Below are 25,749 nucleotides of genomic sequence, written 5' to 3'. Positions count from 1 at the left end.
GCACTTAATGTCGGCAATAAAAATTACTTAACTTAAAAAACGTAACATTCTACACAGAATTACAGAATTACTATCTATTGTCATAAACAATGGAGTGCGCTCGCTACACAGCGGCGGCGCTCAGCTAAAGTTGATGCCAATTTGTTTAGCCTAAGTGCTTGCTAAGCATTCAACACCCCATAAAAGCAGCGAAGAGCAAACACCAGATTATTTATGTAAAAAGTCAAGTATAAACACAGGCAAGGTAAGTATTTTTATAGTTTCTGAAAGCCGAGCGCACTCCAAGGAATCAATTAATTAATGCACTTTTGCCGCTGGTTGCCCTTATGAACTTCATAAAAAGCAAACATTTACAGTGTGTCGAAGAAGCCAAACACAAGTTCATGAAAAGCAAATTCGGAAATAGTCTCGAAAGTATGAGCCGCTGAATATTTTCTGATAAGCATTCAAATTGCTGATAAAAAATTAAAGAATGAAATAATTTACCCACAATTTAATTGTAAAGTGCAGGCAGGCGAAGAGCTACGAGTAACAACTTCTTCATTGAAGTGATGTGAATGAGCTCACAGTTCTACTCCCTAGCTAGGTGCGTTGGATAAATTGCATTCAAGCATGTGAAATGAAGGATCTTAAATATGCTTATATGGAATAATTGAAAACCCATTGCTCTATATGTTCTTACATATTACATTACATATATACATATTTATATTACAAATACCATCACCATAAATAAAGAAAATCATATTTTCAAAAAGAAAAGCTAAATATACCTCGTCGGTTTCAATTTGTTTATCTGAAAGGCCAGACCATCGTACCTCAAAGCTATTAAACGTACGAATAGATATGAACTAGAGATACAAAATTAAATTGATACTTACTTCGATCAGAAAATGTAGTATATTTATGAATAATAAAAAATCCAAAATTAGATAAGTTACTTGCTAATACTTGTCAAAGAGAATTAAAATTTTTTAATTTTTTTTTATACTGTCGAAATAAACATACAAGCAAGAARTAATAATCGCCCACAGAATAAATAGCTAACATACGCACCAGGCCCATAAATACGTGCATATGTATGTATATACCATTGCATGGTCAGTTCACCATGTTATACTTATATCCATATAGATAGAGTATAACATATTCGGTTGCAAACGAACTTATTAATCATCATCATCTTGTTTAATCATCATAGYTTGGTGATGAGACAGGATAAGACTGATACCACTTTTCTCTGATTAATATCTGAACAAAAAAAATTAAAACAATGATTGTAACAACAAAGAGAAACAATTCCCTTTTTCAGTCAAAAATAGTCATCAGACAAATATTTTGCCTATAACCACTTACCATACTGAATATTTGTTAAAAAGTGAGTAGCAACATTAACCGGAGGTTTGAAATGAACTACATAACAGATAACAATACAATAACAATGCCCCTCAATGTTGCTATTATACAAAAGAAGTACACATTTGACGTAATAAACTTCCATGAAAAACAAGAAAAAACGTTAACTTAGGTTGCACCGAAGATAAATACATTTCTGTTAATAACTATGTATTCAGTTTGTTTGGAAGCTATATGCTTTAGTAATCCGTTCTGAACAAATTTTTTGGAGATAACATTGTTCTCTTAGAAAATAATATTTACCAAACTTCGTGAATATATCTTGTCAAATTTGAAAGTTTTCCATACAAGCATATGATTCCGATCGTTCAGCAAATTTCAAAACGATATCTTGAAAACTGAGTGACTAGTTAGTATATATACAGACAGACAGACGGACATGGCTAAATCGACTCAGCTCGACATACTGATCATTTATATATACATATACTTTGTAGGGTCTCCGACGCTTCCTTCTGAGTGTTAAAAACTTAATTTATCCTATTCAGGGTATAATAAAAGAGTATTTTTGAAACATTATGCACGTACATAAGTATACATATATGTATATAAGTGCTTTCAACACATACATTTAATATATTTAGAGTTTGAATAACATTTTTGGCAATAACATCGAACTCTCCCAAAACTAACATTCCGGTGATGACATTAACATTTACGATATTACAAACACTATCTTCGAAAAACGAAAGAGCACAAATTCTATATTATTCGCAATTCTCATATTTGTTATTTTTTAAAAAGTACAATTGATTCCTCTAATGTTATTTATAAATCAAATTTCCTCCATTCATATGTACTAAAAAGCAGTATTAATAAAATAGCGTAATTAGTGAAAAACATTTTCGAAAGTGATGCCGTTAGCAGTATGTTACAAGTAGGAAATGAGTTTGTACGGTTTGCGTGCTCTCTGCAACCAATTTTGATACAAGCAGAGAGCTATACAGATTTCGAAGAGATGTTGAGCGCTGTTCTTCGCCGAGCGCCGTTGTGCTCCACTGCGGCATGCGTGCGCTCCAATACTTCATGGGCCACGCTCTCAATGCCGCAACCCATCGAATCTTCGTTTCTGCTGCACACAAGAAGAAATAAACAAGCATAGGTGGTAGGCGTTTTGAAAAGAGGCAAAGCAGAGTATCGTGCGTATTAGATATTATTGGTATACATTCAACGATTAACATGTGGTCGCCGCAACACTGCTTTGTCGGTTCTCCGCAGCTCCAACGAATACACGGCAATTGAGCGTACAGCGATGTTACTTCGTTGGCTCGTTGCTGACCGGTTCGCTATGTTGCACGTTGGTGGATCGGCTTGCATGCCTGCTAGAGTCGACTGGTTGGTTGATTGTTGGCGTTGGCTCCCAAAACGAAGGCAGCGAGCGATGTGAATTCGGTCATTTAGTAGAATCGCGAGCTCAATACGGTGCACACGCTTTGAACGGATGAATGGCGGAGTACACGTGCATATTTTGACGACTAAAAACAGTGAATGTGAAACAGTGACGAGGCTTTTGTTTTGGTGAATTGCTTGATGTGCCATGCAAGCTAACCGTAAATCGCTCGCATTAATTCACAATTGAAGTGAGAAACAAAATCAAACCTAAAATGCCAAGCTGCTCTAACGGTGAAAGTGTATTGTGTTTCTATTATTGGCAAGGCATATCAAAAGCACCGACGACTGCCCTGCTTCACGGGATGCGGCGTTCGTAATATGCAGTGCTTGTGGTTAACTTTACATATAACGGCTTTCGCAGAAGCTGTGCTTGTGTTGTGCTGAATGAATGCGTGCATATAAGTTACCCGATATTCTGCGAATATAGCGAATGAAATCAAAAACAACAAATGCAAAAACATCAAGTATCCACGACATTGATTCGGCAAATAATTTAACAGGTGCGAAACACGCTTCGACAAATTACGAAAAATAATATATATAGTATATACTTCAATACATGTGTATGTGTGTGTGCGATAATACTAAGAATAATATGCTTTGAATGTGTGCTTGCATTTGATCTGTAAGTGTATGCGATTTCCGTTTCCTCTGTGGCAAAGTGTTGCGAATAATGAGGAAGGCGCTGAGACATGAGTGCTTTGGCAGTAGAGTGAAGTGACGTTAAGTAAGGCCAGATATACCGCTAGTTTGGCTGATAAGATAACAGTATATGCATTGGGGCATGCGACAACGAGCAACTTTTCTTAAAGCCACAAGGAGAATGCTACACAAATCCAAGAAAGTCAAAAAGTTTTGTTTGTGGTGATTTAACATGATTATTTGAGTGCTTGCAGAAGCACTTAAAACATTTTGCAATATCTTAGTGCAGAATAAATTTTATGGAAGGCGGAAAGGATTTGCTTAGCACCAATAATATAATGACACTTGTAACTGAATTACGAAAGAACGAAATATACAAAAATGTGTTGAACAAGGTGATTTCACTATTGCTTCATTTGGAAGGCAAAGAATTGTTAAAAAAAAAAAATAATAGTAACGGAAAATTGTGTTGAGCAATCTCTTGGCGATTTTCAAATTAATATGGACTATCAACTATTATTAAAACGATAATAAATTATTATAGCCTACTTCAAAATTTCTGGGTCAATGACTAAAAATCGCATCTGTAGTTTTCAAAGCACTTACCATCTCAATTCGTGCAAAAGCCGCATTTGAAATGATTTTCTCTCATTTGAAGACAGGCAAAACAAAATAAATAATGTTTAAGTAAAGAAATTTATTCAAACATTTAAGCAAATCTAATAGAATGAAATTGCTAATTATTCGTAGGCAAGTAAATTGGCAGATTTATGAGAATCGCCAAAAATGAAATAAAGCCACAAAATAAACTTATTACACACAGACAAAGCGACGTGAACTGTAATCAAATAAAAGTCACATCAGCGAAGCTTTAAACAATAAACAATTCTTGCAAAGAAATTCCAAGAAAATAACAACTCAGTGGCGGGCTAACAAGATCTGCAGAGCCATATTGTCAGACCGAACGGCCAGTATATTTTTTGTTTCGGCAGAAAATCGTTTATTCTCGTTTGTTTTTGTGCACTAAGTTGGTGGTAATTGGAATTTACGGCGTAAAAAATGCAAACGCACGATGGAAATGGAAGAAGCAGAAACAACAATAGCTTAAACGAGGGCCAAGGCCAAAAGCTTTACGCGAAGTTGTTAGGCGATGCTTCACGGCTTCTTTCAGCGAAAGTTGTTTATTTGCATGCCTTTGTGTGTGAATGTGTGCGCCGTGCGCCGAGCGGTATACGCCTGCGAAGTGCTCTACCCAAAGCCCTGGCAATATTTATCTATTTTTACGGCGCGCTTAAGCACCAGGAGCATGCTACGCTGACTGCAAAGTCTGTCACCGCCGACAGCGTGGTTGTCTGCCACGTGGCTTATTAAAGCAATTGGCATCGCGGAGCTGGGACGGCCGTTCACCCCCATTTTACTAACCACAATTTACTCACTCGCATCACAATTGCCGTTGATGAGGCCTCTGAGCTACACAATTTGTTCAGATCGACTGGATATTACCGCGCTTCTTGAGTGTTATCGCACTTTGGCATAGTTATTTGCGAAATAAATTGTTTCAACTAAATTCCGCTAGTACTCTACAACGTTTTCCATAGCTTGCCTGTGGTGGTTGACATCATATCGTATGCATACACAATGTATAATTTCCCGTGTGTGGCCTCAGCAGCGTCGCGCTCGGTCTCACCAACGACCAATTCACTTTTATCGCTTCATTGAGTGTTTATAAAATCTGCACACACATCCCCAGTTGCGGGCGTCAAAAGTCTTTACATCTGCACTGAAGATAATTCGCCATGCTGTGAGTTATTTATGCAATTTTCTTCATCCTTAATGCCGAGCAGCTAAGCAAATAAACATGTGCAAGCTTGCCTTCTTACCACACACCCATCCATTCAGCCACCCACAGGCCCACGGACCGAACACGCCCTTCGCTGGTATTTGCCATACGCTTCGTTTCGCTTCCGTTTGTCCCCGAATGCATTTACTGCAGCTTGCCGTCTATTTTTAAAGTGGCCCATAAAGCAGGAGCCAACTAAAGCAGCTTTCCATGCTCAACAACTTTAACAAAAATAGCGTAAATGTTTCTGAAAGTTCTGCGAAATTTGTATGACGTGCAAATTTTTAAGCAGTTTTCCGCTCGCTTGTTTAACTTATTCGCTGCTGGAGTTTGCTTTGTTTGTTGCCTTTCATTTTGTTAGCATTACTCGCTGCGCGCTTTGGACGCTACTTTCGCCATATTAATTTTAAAAATATTCAGGGAAATTTTTGAAACTATTTACTAAGAAAAAAAGGTTTTCGCATGACTATATTTGTGTTCATGCGTAAACCCATGCCAAAATTTATATATATTTTACGTTTATTTTATAATAAATTGGTATTTTTTCCATCATAAATATAGAAAATCACTGAATTTTTAAAATAGTGACTTAAGTCTTTTTAGCTCTCTAAAATTTCACAAACTCTTGTTGGCAATGGCTTGCAGAAGTCAGAAAAGAATTTAACTAAATTTCATTTTTTGGCTTTTGACATATTTCGGTCTGGACTTTTCTAACCTATTTCCACTTTTTGTTTTTATAGAACATTTAATTATTATTCTTTAACTTAACTAAGCTTTTCTGTAAAAAAAATATGAGAGGTAATTAGAACGGATATAATTTGACACAGTAAAAATTTTAAATTATCAAAATTAAAAAATTTTTAAGGAATTTAGAAATCTTTAGTTCACTCTGAAAATATTTGTTATTTTACATATAATTTTGGTTGTTTTGAATTCACTGAGTAAAAGCCTTCAGTTTGCCAACTGCTTAGCACCACATTAGTAGAGGCTTAACGGGTTTAGTGGCGTCAGCTAATAAAATCGGCAAAAATAAATGCCATAAAAATGTAGTGTAATAAAATCAACGTGAACTGGAATGAACGACGCACGCACACATAGGCAGACCGGGAGGCAGGCAGGCAGGCAGGCAGGCATGCAAGCCTAAAAGAGTAAACATATGTGCATATGTAAGAATATTAAAGAATCTTGACTTGACACACCGACTCAGCTGCCAATTAATTTATCAGCCTTACTGCGGCCAATTTCTCTGCTCTAAACACACAACCACAACAGACAACAATTTTCGAAATTTCCCAACATTCCTTCGCTGCTGCCACTCACTCATTCAGTTTTTGCTCTTTTTTTTTTGCTTCTGCCGGCTATTGAACAGCTAATCGAATGCTAACGTCGCGCTCAAAGCTTACATTCCGGCTGAAATTAATGCAAATTGCCATTTAGAATTTAGTAAGCTCATCGCAAATAACGAAAGCAACAAAAAACGCTGCGGTCACACTAATCAAGCCATTACAGGTGACTAAAAAGTGGTACTGGAAGGGCAGGTTTCTTCAGCAAACTTGATCTTACTCTGATTTGTATAAGCGTTTTACTGCAGGATATTCGGTAATAATAGCTGCTTTATATCATTCTATGACGCTTCATCAGCTGACAAGTGCTTTGAAGGTGAGTATCTTACAGTGCTTAATTTATAATTATACTAAACAGATTAAAAAGAAAAAAAATGCTCAACACATTGAGATTGTTTTCCAAAACCCCACTAAACAATTTTGCCATATAGATACATCAATGTTTGAGAAAAAAATATGCTAATAGAATTTCGTAATAGTTTTGGCTTTAATTTGATGTTTTCGCTTAATGGCAGTTAATGGGATTTGGCGTCTCTAACTCCGCAAGCGAAACAGAAAGAAACAAAGTAAGAAATCCATTCCGACACGCACAATTGCGTGCCGCCTGCAGTATTCACCTCAAATTTAATTTTTCCTCCAATCCATCGCCAATAGTCGCTGATTTCTGTCTGACTTTAATTGATTGCTCTGTCGAGTTGCTTATTTTTGGTGTCGTTTTACATTTCGCCGCTTTCGTAAGTTAATTCCAACTGTCAAAAACAGCTGTGCTCGCTTTGTCAATTCATATGCACATATTTATAATACTTTTCAAACATTTGTATGTTTTGTTTTCTTGTTTTATTTGAAAGCATTGGAAGTCGAGTTGCCAATGTGTTCTTTTCATATGCCGATTTAGTGTTTAAGAGTTTTGAAATATTTGGAGATTACTTAATGTTCTGTTTTTATTTAAAGATATAGCGGCGGAGAGTTTTATATCGACTTTTACTTAATTTTGGTTACATATTTTAGCTTAACGTAGAATATTTATACTTTCTGAACAGGTCGTAAATTATATATACTTTTTTACAAAACTCAATTGCATAGAGTTTGAATTTTACATATTAGTTTTTATGCCGATTACAATCAAATTCGAACAAAGAATAAGAGACGCATTTATAACCCACCCTTTATTTAAGAGGAGCAGTCGAGAGCGTAATGTGAGAAACCTATAATTTATTATTGACGGACAGAGTTGACTTGTTATATCGCAGGTGAGCTTAAAAATAAACAGACCATTAATTTATTTGAGGCACACTAACAATTCGCTTTGGCTGTTGTTATCTTGTCTTATTAAATGTTTTTGGACATATTTTACCTTTTTTTCTCATTTTTTCTTGCAGTGCGCAATTTCCTATTTAATAAGCAGGCCAAAAATAGTTTTCCATTAAAAGTTTTTTTTTTTTTGTTCCTCAGACTTCCGACGCGCTTATGTCGAAGGTACGTTCATTCTATTTATTATAAATTCCTCACTTTTTATGTGTATTTGTTATAGTTTACCTATGTGATATAGTTTCCTTTTCATAAGGGGGTGTTTTAAGTGGCGGATCCCAAGCCCAACGCTCAACTTTAGCGCGCCTACGGTTATTCTTTAGCTACACAGATGATACTTGGTCTAAGTCCAGAAGTCTAAGCTGTTTGAGTCTTATGTAAAAGAACCGTGTCTGCCCACTCCCAAGTGGATGGCGCTCAGAGAACTTTTTATCTTTTTTTTATCACTTGCGTGAACTTTCATACATGACTCCATCCTCCAGCGATGTCTACGTCAATTCATATTTTAAACTATTTTTAATTTTCTTTGAATCTACACCATAACTTTATATCAGCTGATTGGGTTCAAATCCTCTAATAATAATACCCCAACATTGAAGTTGCCATTGCCAAAAACGAATGAGCTTCTGTGCCACGATAGTTTTGATTGATTATTTTAAAACGGGCGACCGAATCTACATTCGAAAATTCGCGACGATCTGTCCCCAATTTCCAGCGCTGGATATGCGGCGGCGTCTGAGCCCACTCAAAATGTTCGCCAATGTGAGTGTAATTAGCCGAGTGCTTATAGAAAACTTAGAAGGCAATCGGGAACCTTAAGTGGCATTGGCATTCAATTAATTTTGATTGGATTTGTCGCCAGCATTCGGCACTCAACGCCAAGCTGCAGACATTTTTCTTGGTTTCCACTCTAGGCGATATTTAGCTGAAGCTACTTATGCTGGAATGCATGTGTATGAGTGGAATAAATGACGCTCACAAATGTTTTACGGTCTAGACAATATCCATGGTTTTATTGAACAAGTTAGATGCTTTCCACGACTTGAGACAGTGGCAAAACAAAGCAAAAGCAAGATAAACAACAACAAAAATGGTAATGTGCATGCCAAATTAGAGGCGTCGCTGGCAGCATGTTGCAACACAAAAACACGCCGGCCATAAAAAAGTAACAACATAAATTTGTAATATTTTATTTTACATTATTTGCTTGTGCCTTCTTATTTATTTATTTATACACGCTCATCTTCAGTGTTTCTGCTCTCTCTTTGTGGCGTTTTTGCTGGCTGTTGCTGCTTGCTGTTGGTTGTTGGCTGTCGTGTTTTCATTGTTTTACAAGTAGCTGTCAATTGCTGTCGCTTGCCGCCTGCTGCCGCTGCCATCGCCTGCCTGACAAAATTTATCATTTTATTCATTGGCGTATTGATCTATTGTTTTTGTGAGTGGACGTTATTTCAGCCTCCACCAAACACTTTTTTGCCATTCTTAGCGTATGTGCGCATGATTTATTTTCGCATTCCCCTTGGGTCGGTTTTTTGTGTTTTGACTGTTGGTGGCTGTACCATTGCCAAGTTTGGCCACATTTTGTCATTATTTTTGTTTGAATTTACAAATATATACAGACTTATGAATGTGATTAGTGTTAATGAACATGCGTCGCCTTTTCACATATCGAGAATCAATGCTGTAAGCAGCTTTCGTGCCTACTTCCGTCAGCAGTGTAAGTGCCCCGAGCTAGCAACAGCTCGGTTGATTTGTTACACCGATCTAAGTGCGTGTGAATGTGTGCCCTGCGTCGACATAAATCTGTTCATACCAACAAATACCATTAGCATGCCATTGAACTTAGATGTGCCAGCATAAGTATTCGTGTGTTTCCAGACTCTGTGACTTCTGTGCGCCGTCYAACATTCCATTCTTGCATAATAGTTGTCTTCGACATAAATCTAAACGCATGGAATTCTTAAATCCACGATGCTTCGCAGCGACCTTCTTCCAATCATGTTATGTGCGTTTGAAGAGTATTTGCATGACAAGCTGTTGAAGCGACCTTAAGATTTACTGGTTTTCTTGTCAATATCTTGTATACAAGCTTTGTAGTTTTGAGCCTTTTTACGATTACTTATTTTCATTACACAAATTAGATTTTTGATGACTTCTCTTCACATTTATTTGAGAATATGTGTTGTTTTCCCTTCAAATATTTGCAGCAAAATTTTAATAGTAAAAATTACTAAATTGATCGAAAGTGAACGAAGTTTTCGCGTCATTTATCAGAAAATAGGTTTAAATTGGTGTAGACATGATAATAAGAAAACAGTTTTGAGGTAAATACAATTTCTGCTGTAGAATAAATGGTTGGGGCGCATACTTCGTTCAACTTCTGTGGAATTTCAGTCTAGTTTTGGGTGTACTTTTTTTTAAGTTCGAAGGACATATTCTAGAACAGCCAAAACTTCATCATTGCGCGGTCCTACGGAAATTCATTTATATTTTGGAACTGATTGGTCTAAAAGAAGTAAAATAAATAATTTATAAAATGTAAGCTAGTCATAAATAACTGAAAATGAATCAGTTCATTTTTCATAACATTTTTCAGGAACACTTTTTTTATAAGTTTCCATTTATGGTTAAAAATGTAGAAAATAAAGAAGTCTCTTGACAAATGTACTGATGATAGATATCTGTAGATATCTTTTAGTCGCAGTGAAGAACGTGGGCACCTATTACAGTGCGAAGAGCTCTGTTCTGAAAGATCTGAGTCGTTTCAATTTCCGATTCAGCTGGGCTGATCCAGATTTGATTGCCATGCGCTCAGATGGACCTGTTTGAAAAATTGAAGAATGGTTTACAAAAAATTAGAAAAATACAAAAAAAGGTATATATCACATTAGGTTTAGGGAATTTAGTGAAAATTTCGGTCTTATAAAATATTAGCACATACGAAAACAGTGAGGTTTCCAATATAGATACTAAATCTTTTGAACATTACCTAAATTTGTACTCCCGCACTACATCGCATTGAACACAATAGCTATGTTCCTTTTTATACCCTGAATAGATAATATTAAGTTTGTCACGAAGTTTGTAACACCCCGAAGGAAGCGTTGGAGACCCTTAAAGTATATATATGTGACCTGGTCTACGGAAAGGGGACTTAGGTATCAAAAAATCAATTTTCACTTTTTAGTTGATTCGGATGGAAGATGAGATGCTTTTTTTTTACAGCTGTTTCTCAGGAAACTAGTTTTCGCACGTTAGCTCCCTTTTCGTAGACCAGGTCACATATAAATAAAATCTGTCCGTCTGTATATATACGAGCTAGTCCCTCAGACCCTAACACCATTTGTAGGAACTGCCAATATCGGCCCACTATAACAGATAGCTGTCACACAAACTGAATGATCGGAATCAAATGCTTGCTTGGGAAAACTTCCTCAATTGAGGATAGAAATAATGTAATATTGGTAGACTATAGGTTATAGTTGCAATACAAATCGAACGAACGGTATCAAGGGCTTGTGTGGAAAACTTTCGCGTTTGACGTGGTATCTTCACGAAATTTCGTTTAAATTACTGCTTAAGGTAATAATATAAACTCCGAAAAAATTGTTCAGATCGGATTACTATAGCACATAGCTTCTATACAAACTGAACACATAGCTACTGAAAGAAATACACCTGTGAAGGGTATATTAGGTTTGGAGCAGAAGAAGCTAACGTTTTGTCTTGTTTATTTATAAGCCCGGAGAGTATTTTGAAGCTTTTGACTGGACTAGAATTTCGAAACAAAGATACAACTAGTATAACTAGAGGTTAATGCTAAACTCTTCAGAGCCTAGAACGCTGAGTGCCGATAAAAAGGGGTGAATAATAAGATTGAAGTTTTGAACTGCGACTCACGGTCTATTGGGCCCTCCCCTATGTCATATATGGTCAGCATCGTGAACTATTCCAGGAGGGAACTCCAGAGCTCCATCGACTTCATATTGCATTGCCGAATAAAAAATATTACTGAATAAAGGAAAAGGCCGAAATATCTTGTTCATAAGTAAGACATTTGGTAAATGGACTTTTCTTCTAGCGATTAACTACGCTAACATGTTTGACTTCTTTTTTAAATTGTGCTCCTATATAAATTTATTTAGTTCGTTATGTAAACTAGTAGTTGTTGCATTCAATTGAAATTATTTGCTTAGGTGTGGAAATTCAAGCACGCCTTCTTCCATATCAAATTACCTTCGCATATATTTGTCTACCAAATTATATTTGGGTAGTGAGTGAATAGTGATATTTGTATATACTAGGTGTTTATGGTGGAGTATGAATGTATATGGACATCTGTATCCATTAAGCCACAATCAATTATTTCTAACGCACAAATAAAGCGAATTGCCGACTCATTACCAGTAGCTTAGCCGTCAACCGTTTGTACGTACGTATGGATGTGTGGCTCAATGGACGCCCGCTGATATGTAGTATGTGTAATATGTGTATTGATTGCTGGCGGTTATCGAGGAAGGGATCACACTCAATAGCGATACATTGCGCTTAATTACACGCCTATACACACGAGTATTCACCACAAAAACCGCAGCCTATACACACACGGTGCATTTTATATTAGCCATTGGACACACTCACATACATTCCGTCCAAATGAGCTTGTGTGCTTGAAGGGGCTTATGTGAGTCAAGTTTGCAGCGTAGCCGGCTCTTGACGTGGCGAAATGAGTTGACATTGAAGCGATTAGTTTGTGGGCACGCCGATTGTCATGATATTTGGAGCTCCGTGTCAGATTATCGCTTGTCTGTGCTACGAGCATTTTTTGTGCCTAAGCCCGGGCATCAGGCGCTGTGACATGAGGACATGAGAACATTATCGTAATAAGCCAGACGAGCACCACTTCGCCAGACAGTCAACACTGGCTGGTGATGGCAAAAGCGTTTAACTGTGGAATATCAGGAAATGAATATTTAAGTATCAAATTGGTTTTTGCGTTAAAATATCTAACAAATAACCGCTATTAGGCGTGATACTCGTAAGCGCTTCGGGTGAGCACCAAAAAATTATATGTCAGACATTCCAAGTTACTTATGCTAGTTCTGGTAACTTGTAGTCAAGTTTTGTGTTTCTACGAAAACAAAATAGCTTAATTTTATCAAATTGGTCAAAAAGACAGACTTCAGTGCCTGCGGTGAACTTTAATTTTCCGGATGTTGGTGTGCTATTCGCTAGATCATTAGATCGTTAGACAAACGTCATATCATAAACCTACGTCTCGTCACCAGTACTGAGGTGTTTGTTCAATATAGGTACGGTTAAAAAACGACGGTGAATATCATCATTTTTACAATTGGCTTTAGGTCTCAAAAGCTTTAACCAAAATGTGTTGAGTCGATCCATAAGAAGTGTTAAGATAATCAGTTATCCCTCTGTTGCCAACATGATAGCTTTGAAGCTCCATTCGATGACTTCACTGAATGCTTAGTCGTGATAAAGTCGACTGCCTAAAACACTTTTGCAAAATTTTCAATGATTCCGTAGCCGCAATTTCATTGAAAACACAAAGTTTCAACTCGTTGCTGATCAGCGCGGTTCAAATTTGATCAGCTGGTATATCTACTTGTGATTGCTCAAACACACTTTTAAATTTTATATGAAGTAAGTGGAATTAAATATCGTGGCTAAATGTGAAACTGACATGTAATATTGAGGTTGTTTGTGTAGTAATTTATCCTTATATTCGGAGATGTTCATCGTTAACTGAGTTGTAACTACCATTTTGCTTCATTGCCCAAAATATTTTGATGCATACTTAAACTGAAGCAATTTTCTGTTCTTGCAAGGTCTGGTACAACGTAAGTGCGAGTATGTCAATATGTATATGTATCACGTGTGCCTGTAATTCGGTACGATCAATAAACTATTTCCTATATATGTATTTATACACATGTAAGACTTACAAAAGTAATACTCAAACACTGAGCCAACACAATGAAACATGCGCTACACACATGCATGATGCACACTCTCTTCCACAAGTCGTTCTGTCATTACATCAAGAACGCGATTTTAATAAAATTTACACTTTTCGCAGAGCGTGCATGCCTATAAATGCGTATGGACGTGTGTTCTTACTTGTGAATATATCCTCATCCGTGTGTACTTGGAAGATGAAATGAAAATTCATTAAGAATTTCATAAACATGTCAGCATGTGGCGGAAGAACGCCAGCGACGCTGAAAACGCAAAAAGTACTCACTCTGTTCGCTTGTTGGGCCAGCGGATGCGTATACTTATTATGATATTGCTGCCTCTCCTTCGTCCTTTCCACAGCCTACTTCAGTTTTCCACGATGCAAGTGGTGTCCTTGTGATAATTCACTGGCGGCTTAAGTGTAGTATTTATGGCATACAGATTTACACGGCGACAGCCGACAGCCGACAGCCGAGCTACTAAGGGAAGATGCGACGGGAAAAGTAAGGCGTTGCGAGATTACATATGTATGCGTGTGTGTATTTTAATTATGTATACATATGTGCGATTGCGCAAGTATATCAAAATTGTGTATATACACTCATGTAAGTAATGTGGTTTCGTTCGTCTGTGTTGATTTTTTCCGAGAGGGCCCATTCGGAAATGTTGATAATTTAAAGCATTTTTCGATGAAATATGAATAGTTCCTGTGACTTTTAGTGCTCATTTGGCGTGGTTTTTTGAAGCTTGATCTTGGTTGGACGGAACCGTCAGAAAGGAGAATCAAACAAAATTAAACTATATTCTGATTGATTCTGGATTTTCAGTTAATTGTAGTAACATTCACAAATATGACAATGCATTTTGAATAGATTATATTCGAGAAACATCCCCTAAGGTCCGCCTGTGTTCAGTGCTTAAATTTAAAGATATTACACAAATGTAAGGGAGGCTACAATGTAATTCAGAGCGATGTCCTTGCACACGGAATTGCATGCGATTTTTTACTATTAACATACCAAACTATACGCTCATATCGAATGCACAGACGCCTGCCTACAAATATATGTAGATGCAAGTGCGATACTTATGCTTGCCACATGTCGCAATTCGCAGTACATATTTCGTGTTAATTATCCTGCCTGTGGCTTCTCTCCTTTCGCGCCATCCGCTTCGCTGGCCAGGCCCATTCGATATAACGATACCATCCAATGCTAACGTTGGCTTAAAACACATACATCTTTATTTATTTATTTTTATAATTTAACGTGCAGCCCAGAGGCTACATAACTTCGCTAATAAATTAAATCAAAACATATGAATTCCCCACACATTCATTTTCATCGATATTCGTATTTTTATTGTTTTTCTGTTCTGTGATGGTGCAGTCCTGGTGGAATTTGAAACCAACTATTTAATACCTACAATGTTTATATTGTGTTAACTGATCACTTTAAGTTAGACAGTTACACAAGGCTAACACGATTGTGAAAGAGGAAGGTAAATGGCAATTACTTCAAATAAAACCTATTAAGCGGAAAAAGAAGTTAGCTTACCCTTTATATTTTAAACTCGGCCACGCCGTTTGCGGTGACGGATAACTTCTTTACGGATCACCTAAAGTGATAAAAATCGTGTTTTAGGTGAAACCTTAACTTAGAACTTGGATGGCGGATTAAAAAACTACAAATTAGATTTTTGGCGAACATTTTTACAAAACAATGAAAATTTTGCGACATTTTTTTCCAAATAGTTGTCATCGACAAAAATCCTTTGTCGAAGACTTTATGAAATGTAAGACTTATGCAAAATTTCATGAAAATCGGTTGAGTAGTTTTCGTCGAGAAATCTTGCGAACCGACTTCCCAAAAACAAAAAAAAAAAACAAAAAAAAAACAAGAAGAGACGCGCACTTAGCCTAGTTAGCCTCGAGTGCACTACTTTCAGCGGCTGTATCTCCGAAACCATTATGCGGATCAACTGGAAAATTAAGAAAATATTCTAGAAACCTCCAGAATGGTGTCATACAATTTAATAATATACAAATATCGATTTTCTGAAACACCATAAATCCATGTAATCCCGTGACACGCAAAGTTGGTATTTGGTTTTCGGATTACTAAAGCAACATTATAATTTATTAGTAGACTTTAGCAGTACAAGATTTACAAAACAATTTCGCATACTTTCTGTAGTTTTTCATAGGCTTTTTCAAACTCTGAGCAATAATATAATTTTCCAAACTGTCTTCAAAAATAAAATATATCCGGTTGCTACAACTTCACGCGATGCACCAAGTTCGACATTTATTTTAAAACAGAACAGTGGACATTTGGTCGAAAAAGGATCTGTCGCGGCGCTAGTTGTGAGATTATCGCTTGGTCATTACATGATAGATGCAATATAATAGTTTTTTTTTAAATAACTCTCGAAATGCTTTGAGTGTTTTCTTACGACCTTTTCAATGTTTGGCAAAGAGTTTTAAATGCAATATTTAAGTAAAAAAAATATATATATTCATATCTTTATTTCCATATAAACTTGAAATGCACAGCATATTTATACGGATAGTTGCGCTGCCATAAAACCGACTTAATTATACGCCGTAAAAAATAATTTAGTTATCGGAGAGTGAGGCAGCAATTTCAGTGGGCGGAATGTAAACAATGTAAATGCCATGAACGGCGCGCAGAGTAAACATTTAGCTTTTCTGTATATTTTTTGTGCGGCGCATAGTTGCTGCGCTTTTTTACCACTTACACAAACAACATAGCTATGCTAATTATTTCGCATACGAGGGCGGCTAGTCAAGCCAATGCTTTTTCCTTGAATTGCCAGCAATGCAGCATTATTTAGGTGAACTATAGTGACTAGTCTTAGTTTTATACAAACTTTTATTAAGTTTTAGTTGGTTTATTTAATTTTTTTGAAAGTTTAATATAGTTTTTCGATTTATGAGGATTGTGATATGTTCGATCTTTAAGTTACTGACCTATCAAGCTGACCTCTTACTGAGCATTACAGTGCGGTTTGCAGCGAAAGGGGAGGGTGCATATTTTATTATTAGCCATTAGTCATTTATTATATGTTTTACCTGCTGTTCGTGCTTTTTGAAGCATAATTATTGTATTCCACTGGGTGTGTGCGTAATCCTGTCATGAGGTCTATTGGGGTTAGAGGGTTTTATGCACAATTACTCAATTTATAGCACAACTTATCGGCTGATTACATGCCTCGTAACATGAACTATATTTTCATTGCCTGATTAGCGATTTTTATGTCGTTTCATCGACTTGCTGGTATTATGCGAAACGATAGCGAAATATCAATCGGGAAACTTCCTATTGTAGTCTGAATTACTTGAAGGTTAGTATGAAGGTTTGGGTATGTAATTTACAGAACTATCACTTTAATTTTCTCGATGTCAAATCTTAAGAAGTTATAATTAGTGGCACATTTGCTTCGTGGCTTCAATCGCCATAAAAAATAAGTCGCTGAGAAACACAACCAAATAGTGCATAGCCCAATTTTATCTTGATCAGTTTTCATTTTGTATATTAATTTATTTTATCGCCATTCTTTTTCTAGCTATTGCTTTATTTTTTATTTTCTTTCCGCTTAGCCGATGAAACGTTCTAGCCCTAGCCTTTTAATTGTATTTGTATGGAGTTGCTATGCAAATGGCGGCCTTGTAACATAATACGACTCATAGATGTACACCTAATACTAGTCAATAGCGAAATACTTTACAGTCAGCTTAAGACCATTCAGCAAGATTTTGCCAATGAACATGAGTATCTAAACACATATAAGAGGTAAAGTCTGTTACAAAAATTTGTTGTTGCTGAAATCTGTTCACATTGTTTCTGCGAAATCCCTTTAAACTGTTTTTTATAAGATTCGCAACACTTTAGTAATGTGGCTAACATAAATTCTGTCCGATTAGTCACCTCAATAGATAAAAATGGTCTTAAGGGTTTAAAGAGTACAGAAACCACATCTTATTTTATATTTATATTTTAATATAAGAAAAATGATTGGTAAACTTTTTACATACATAAAGTCGTACTTACCTTTTAAAGTGACTAGTCGATTCGATTTTTTTGTATCAAATTGATATAAATCGAAAATTTTTAAATTAATTTTTGAAATATTTTTTGTTGGCATCAAAGTACAGGGTCCGGCACTCCAATTAAAAAAGCCATAAATTGGGTTTGGAAAATTTATTTTATTTCTTTTAAAGTATAAAATGTGTGAAAATATTCATAAAATCGGGGCCAATTCACTTTGGCTCGATATAACCATCTTTTGCCTTAACTATGGCCTTGAGACGGTTAAAAAACGAATCGCAAGCTGCCCGAATGTGACTTGCCGGTATTTTGGCCCACTCACGGAAAATAGCTTTCTTCAGCCTCTCGAGACTGGTGATTTTTTTACCTCGGACCTTGCTCTCCAAATTGGTTCACAGAGAATAATCCATTGGATACGCATGTGGTGAATTTGAGAGCCATTGTGTGGTCGTAAAGAAGTTCGGAAAGTTGTTTTTCAGCCATTCATGGTTCACTCGCGCTTTGTGACGCGGTGACCACGGCTTCAACGCAGCCTTCAGAACACTTTCCCAATAATACGTCGTATTTACTTTGACGCCAGGCTCGATGAAAACAATTGAAGAGCGCCCATCTGCGGTGACAGCGGCCCAAACCATTATTTGTGGCGGGCCTTAGATTCACGTATGAACGTTCGGTCAAGTCAACCATATAGTTTTGAGAATTTACGAATTGCTCAATTGGAAAAAAAATTTCGTCAGAAAAGTCAATATTCGAAATTTGACCGCTTTCGGCCAAACGAAGCAACTGCTTCGCTCTCTCAAGTCTTACTTGTTGCTGCTTCGGTGTGAGATCATGGGCCTTTTGGAAMTTGTAAGGCTTGACCTTGAGCTCACTTTTCAATATGCTGCAGTTGGATATTTACAGTTCTGCCACTCGCTTCATTGGTACTCGTCATGATTTTCGCTCAAGTCCCTTCTTTACTTTCCGAACCATCTCACGTGACGTTGCAGTCTTTTGACGACCACCTCCATGGCGTTTTGCGATGCTACCAGTATCAGTGCAACGAGCGATGGTGCGATAATCAAAAACTTTATTCACATTAAGGTGTTTGAGCTCACGAGCATTTGCTGGCTGTGGTTTTCCAACTAAATATAAACTTTTTTTTTACCTGCTCACCTTAGAAGAGGGAAATAACATTTTCGATTGATTTGCAATGTAAATTAAATATCTGTAACCCAAACTAACACTACTAAAGAAGCATCTTTTGATTAATATGCGTATTCCTCGACACACATTTCACCCTGCCTTTTTGTCCAATTATTTATATTTTGCACTTTCTTATGAAGTTGCCAGCAAAGTGTTTACTGCCAAAACAGTTTATATTAATGTTCACGTACTATATGTGTCTGCAAGTCTATCAATCAGCTCAGATCGCTGAAGGTCGGGCTCAAAATGTGGATTGTTAAATTTATTTTTGTTCACATTTCACTTAACGAAGTCCAAAAACGATAAAAAAAAGGGAAGATGAGACTCAAAAAACATATAAAAAGCTTTAGCATTGCTGACCCTGAATACCTGAGGGCGTATGTGATGCGAGTAACCGAGCTCAAAATAAACTGTTACAAAGTAGTAGTTATATGTACACATGTATGTGTAACAAATTGAAGTTAAATCGTGTCCGAAGCAATTACGATCAAAACGCAAAACAAAATACAAGTGAAGCTAATTTTTGGCATCAATCAATTGCCAGCTGCCAACATCCATCAAAATACTAACTAAATATGCCAAAATATATGAAATATGATCAACGTGTTCGTTAATAAAGAAAAATACGAAGATTATTTGCATAGACAGACACAATTGTAAGTGTTCAATCAGTTGAATAGCAGAGTGGACTAAAAGGTTTATATGAAGAAATCTATGAATAAAGTATCAACAATATAAATCTTGTAGAAGTACACTTTGAAAATACTTAGCAACTGAAACAAGCTTCTACTTTCTTAATTTTTACTATTAAGCAATTGAAAAAATTGTTTGTAGCTTGATTAGAAGTACGAAAAGACTTTTTCTGCTGCTAATATATTTGCTTAAGAGCCTTACTTATGACTATGAATACACGATGAAAAGTGAACAAGCATTTTTGGCATAAAAAACTCAAGTTTTTCAAAAGTCAATCTACAATGTTTAATAAAATTCCTATACACAAGCATTCCACTTTTAATATCATACAAAAAGTCTACATTTATAATAAAAAAAACAACAAGTGATTATAATAGCTTATACAAATACTTGAGTCCACTTCAGCACCTGCTACTGTAAAAACCAATTTGTCAATCGCTTGCCGCTTGCCGCTTGACACAGGGACATTTATGGATTTAATAATTAAGCACACAATTGCAAACTAAATAATTACGAACAGTTGAGAAGCATTATACGTTTCATAGCCAACAAAACACATGACTATGCAAATTTCATCGATAGTTTTCAAATGGTTTCGGCCAGTATTGTATTCTCACAACACTTGCCTTATTAAGAGCCTAATTGGAAACGCTTGCTTGAGATGAGAGCGAAAATAAACACTTTAATTGCACAAAATTTAAGTCAACAACAGAAACTCCGGCAGAATTTCAATTAAGCCGTCAACAAAAAGTGTAATTAAAAATGATTGAAAAACCAAAATGAGAAACACGCCAATGACGCTGCGCTGCCAACGAACAACCACCGATGCAGTAATCAATTTTTCTGAATTGAAAAAGTAGTATTTATAGTCAACGTGATGGCGAACGGATAAATGCAATGCCGAATATTTATGCTCGAGAAATCTCCACACGTCGTGAATTTATGCACAGCTTGTCATCCACTTGGCCTTGACTGTAAAAACGAATCAAATGTATATTTACATAAATATAAAATAACTAACTAATAATATAATCGAACAGCCAGTGCTTCGGTGTGCAGCTGCCAGGGACGCCATTTATTGGGACTGTTGGAGGCCTGCGGCGCAGAAACCGCATCACGACAACCGAGTGACGTGTATTTTATGCATAATTAAGTTATTTGCCATACCACTGCATGCAAAGCATATACAAGGCATTCGCACATGCACATATACCTACTCGGAAATACTCAGGAGTATGTCTGTTTACGGATCAATTAAAATTATATTACCCCGTGTCTCTGTGGGGCCCTTTAGTAAAATATATTTTTATTTGCTGCTCACAATGCTCGCTTTTGACTGTCAATCAGTTGACATAGTGTGTATATACATATGAGTGCAGTGCATATTTTATACCATTTAACGTTGTTTCGTTAATTTTCGAAGTGCTTTGCTATCGAGTTTATTCATCGGAATTAAGGCTTATTGTGAACACTTCAAAACTTTATATTTCTAGACATACCGATATGCATGGCCACATAGGTCGGTTTTTGAAATCAACTTACCGCATAGAAATTAATTATTCTAATGAAAAATTTATTTTAATTTGCGGTCTAAATATTAAATTTTATCGAGGTAAATAACACATTGGTTCGTGAATGCCAATGGCCTAAAGCTATTCAGTTGAAGCCACAAATGCAAACAAACTAATGTGATATAAATATAGAAAATGAGAGAAATTAGTATGCATTTCATATAGTTTGCTTACTTACATACACAACTATGTTGATCAATAAAAATATAAAAATTTTTGTTTTTAGTAATAATCTGCACATATTTTTATAAAAATTATTTAAACACGTTTTTTAAATTCCCTTGGGTGCCTTCTATATTAACCACCGTAGTATTAATAGCTTCAGTGCACTATTGAGGTTATACTGGCTGGCTGCCACGCCTCACATGTACCTACTGTTCCTTTGTAATGCCATATTGGGAGATTCAATTTGATTCGAACAGAATTATTCATCAACTTTATTTGCACACAAATACTGTTATCAAAAAATGGGAGCGGGTCGGTGCTGCCGTATCCTCTTACGTTCTACTACTGGATTGCTGGGCTTAGCCTCATCGGTACAAGAGCTGTCGCAAAATTCTTTTGGCTCCAGATCAATCGCCAGAGATCTGGTGATCTTTAGGCTAGTCTATCCCTAGTTGTGTCCTATTGACGTCTATGTTGGGAGTTTTACCAGTCGCCATCTCCATGAAAACAACTCAACACTTCCTTTTTGGGTATACCGCGTTTGGAAGCTGAAGGCTAAACTTGGGACAGCCACCGAACTGGGGGTAATGAAAATGATAAATTCGAACACAGGAGTTTTTCTTCTTTCTACCGGTTTCACAAAGGACTACATACAAATTGCAGGTCACGTGCGATCTCTCTAAATCATCCGTCATACCTAACTTAACCTATTTGCGAAGATTAAGAGAGTCTTGGTATCTAGTTTTGATACTCAATCTACTCCATTCAACTGCGAGATTCTCAGATATGTAAGACGATTTCTAGATAGGTATTAACTTGCTTTTTTGGGTGTGTTATCGTTACTACTGTCATCGGACCGCTTGTGATCTTAGTAAATTGTAATCTGGCACTTTTCCAACAACCGTGCTGCGGAAACAAGCATGTTTTCAGGATCCGGGCGATTCTGCGTACTTTTAAGGCTTTTCATCTCTCCCTGCTTCACCTGTCAGTGAAAGATTTCTTTCTGAAAGGTACACCAAATACAAAAAGAGTTCTGGTAAACTAGTTAACTAATTAATAGGTTGAAGAAACGCGTTGTCGCTGATAACAATCGATTAGGTGAGCGAGGCGTGTAAGAGACGTGCAAGGTAATTTCGTGAATTAAATTTTTATCTTTACCGGAATAATAAAAGAAATATATTAATATTGACTGCACGTTTTTTGCAACAATTCACCTGTGACTTGTTAAAAAGCTGATTTATGCGCGCACTCGACGAGAAAAGTAAACACACAAAGAAAATAATGTGCATATGTTGGTGGCAATTTATCACAATGTGTCGCCCAGCGCCTGCCGTATTTGTTTATGAACGAAGAAAGAAAAAGCACAAATGTTTTCCGTCACTCCACTCCACTGCGAATACTCACACTCGAAGAACTTAAAAAAGCGCGCTTTTCTTCTCTGTTGGCAGTTGCGTATACGCACTGATGCATCAACGACTGGCAGCTGCTTCTCCCACTTGTACTTCCTGACTTCCTGAGAGAAGCTGTTAGAATTTGAGTGAGTGGGGACGTGCTGCCGATTGTCAGCAGTAGCTTTGAGCGCAACTAACTCTGCGGATATTTGCTCTGCTTTCAACTGAACCTCAATACATTTAGTTTTTAATTATAAGAGTGATAACAGACATAAATGTTTGACAAAGGTACAGGTATGACCAGAAACCATTTTGAACAAAGTTAAGAATACTGCTGTTCATTACCTGGATTAGCCTACCTGCCGCACTCCTAAAGGAAGATTTTTAGGTAATTTTTGGTTATTTTCTTTGAAAAGAGCTATGCTTTATTCCGTTATAAATAAATATGAGAGCTTTTAATAAATATTGATAATAAAAAACGCACAGTTTCTTTGTAGCTATTTTTATTCACTAATTTGCTTATTTAGCCACTCAATCCAGAAGGTCGTCACTTAAGCGTAAAGCTTTAAAGGGTATTCATACATTTTCATTTAAGGGATTCCGTTTCTTTCACTAATCTCTGGACTGCGTGGAGCTTCCTTACACAAGATTTTTTGCCGTTTTCTTTAATTGCTTCATTTCCATTTGCTTTAAAATATTTTACCGGCAAAAGCATTTTAATTCCAGACAACATGCCTCCACTACGCGGGAAGCGGGGCAGTTGCGCAAAATTAAAAAATCTCAGTACACAAATTAACGCACCACTTGTTAATCTGCTCTCCTAAACCAACAGTGCGTGAAACACGTTCTTAGGCTGCAAATAAAAAGGAATAAAATGGATATGAAATTTTCTTTATGCGCCATGGAAGGCGTCAGCCGGTTGGCGGCAGTAGGCAGTGCGCCGCTCAGCGAACAATGCCAACACGAGCGCAACATTTTTGGGGCCCTTTTAATGACGGCCGCCGTACAAGTGCTTCGTCACAGACGTCGTTTAAGCAGAGTTGCCACAAACGATAACTTTTTATTAAGTTTTTATATTTATTTCTTATTTCGCTTGGCGTATTTGGCTTTGTTTGCCTGAACTCTGCTTACACTTTGAGACTTTGCGGCCGCAAGCGTTTTTGTAATTTACATGCACAAAAGCGGCGCTACATACACACTCATACACATGCGTGTTATTTAAGGGGTTTGGATAAGTCTATTTATACATTTCAGTTGTTAAGCATGTAAAAATTTGGCTTGGGAAAATATGGTATTCGCTGCCGGGGCACCTATTGTAAATATGTAGAAGAAGTAGTACTCGAAAAAATTCTTGTTTGTGTTTAAGGAACACAGGCTCGTGTTTGGACACCTAAACATATCTTAAACTCAAAGACTGTATACGGTGATTATATACAAATTGAAAGCATTTCTTTTATTCGCACTACGTTTAAGCGACTTCGGGATTCAGTTGAGTGCCTTCCAAGGTCCTAAGATATGTTTGATAGGTCCCAATAACAAGGAAGATCAAAATTTCTTTACAAAAATCATGCATTAGAGGAGAAATGCTGCCCTCTCTAAAAGTAAACAGGGAGATCAAGGCAGTAATCATATGTTTTTGAAAAAATAAAAAAATATTTTATGAGACCGACAACCAGAAGGTTGACCAAATATGATGGCAAGGACGCTCTGATTTCCGCATTATTTTATCAAAAGTATAAACAAAAAGTTACTGTCAGAATTGTGGACCCGCAGGCATGCGAATAGATTCAATAAGAATGTTCATTAAGAAAGTGATTCTGAAAGACATCCTTTATTGCGAGAAATATTGATGAAATCTGTCAAAGCGATTACAATTCAAAGACATATGAAAACTTTTTTGTCTGTTTTGGGTAAAAAAATTAAAAAGTGAAACCCATATCATTAAAATTTCATTATAAATTATCAGGAAGACGAGATAAAGTGGTTTCTGGAAACCTGTCTGCCTCATGTCAAAAATCGTTACATATATTTTATCTAGTAACTAAAACTTTTTCACACATTTCTAGAGCACGAGTTTGCAGGCAACTTGAAAGAATTCACACGCCCTTAATGCTTGCGACCCAGAAATTCGTTAGAAATCCTTTCCTCTCTCTTTTGCATTAATCCCCAGTTACACTCCCCTTCTATTGTTACGAAGTAAAATGCGAAAATAAGCCCCGCTGCCGCATTTTTCTACTTGTCGCCCCAGAAAATCCTATTATGTTTAGTCAAATATGCAAATATGAATAAATACGAGCCTTTTTAATGCCGCGATCCACATTCAAGTTCGCAGCGACATAAACATCTACGCAGACTCTGTATGTGCTGGCACGCGATGGGATTAAAGCATAAATATTTCATAATACCAAAACAAAGTGAAATGCGTGAACGCATAAAGGAGCATCTGCGCCGCTACTTATTTATAAACAGTGTTTAAATTGAAAATCTTGGCTTACAGATATTGTGTGCGCGCATACAAGCGTTGTAAACGAATTTATTTACACTTCTGCATGTATGTGGCTAAGCGTGTGAGTGTGTGCCTTCAAGCGCGATTCCACTCTTCAATTACATATTCTATTTGATAGTGAAAATTACTGCGCACGCGGCACACCTCCAACACCAATTGCAATAAATTTCACGCTTATTTGTCTGCGTCACACGCGGAGCGCAGCAATCGCGGCGCAACGGCAGGTGTTGGCTATTGCTATTGCTCGGCAG

General features: G+C 36.7%; 1 protein-coding gene across 2 annotated transcripts in view; it reads left to right on the top strand.

The window, feature by feature from the left end:
* Positions 1-2,832: 2,832 nt before the first annotated feature.
* Positions 2,833-25,749, top strand: part of LOC108972994 — a 111,457-nt gene continuing 88,540 nt past the window's right edge. For both annotated transcript variants that reach the window (XM_018939984.1, XM_018939980.1), the window contains exon 1: positions 2,833-3,308. The gene's annotated coding sequence lies outside the window, so the exon portion shown is untranslated. The remainder of the gene's footprint in view (positions 3,309-25,749) is intronic.

The sequence above is a fragment of the Bactrocera latifrons genome, unplaced genomic scaffold (genome assembly GCF_001853355.1).
Source record: "Bactrocera latifrons isolate USDA-ARS-PBARC rearing strain unplaced genomic scaffold, ASM185335v1 scaffold_11, whole genome shotgun sequence".
Classification (NCBI taxonomy): domain Eukaryota; kingdom Metazoa; phylum Arthropoda; class Insecta; order Diptera; family Tephritidae; genus Bactrocera; species Bactrocera latifrons.
The sequence above is the reverse complement of the archived record's forward strand: the minus strand, read 5'-3'. Positions and strand labels throughout refer to the sequence as shown.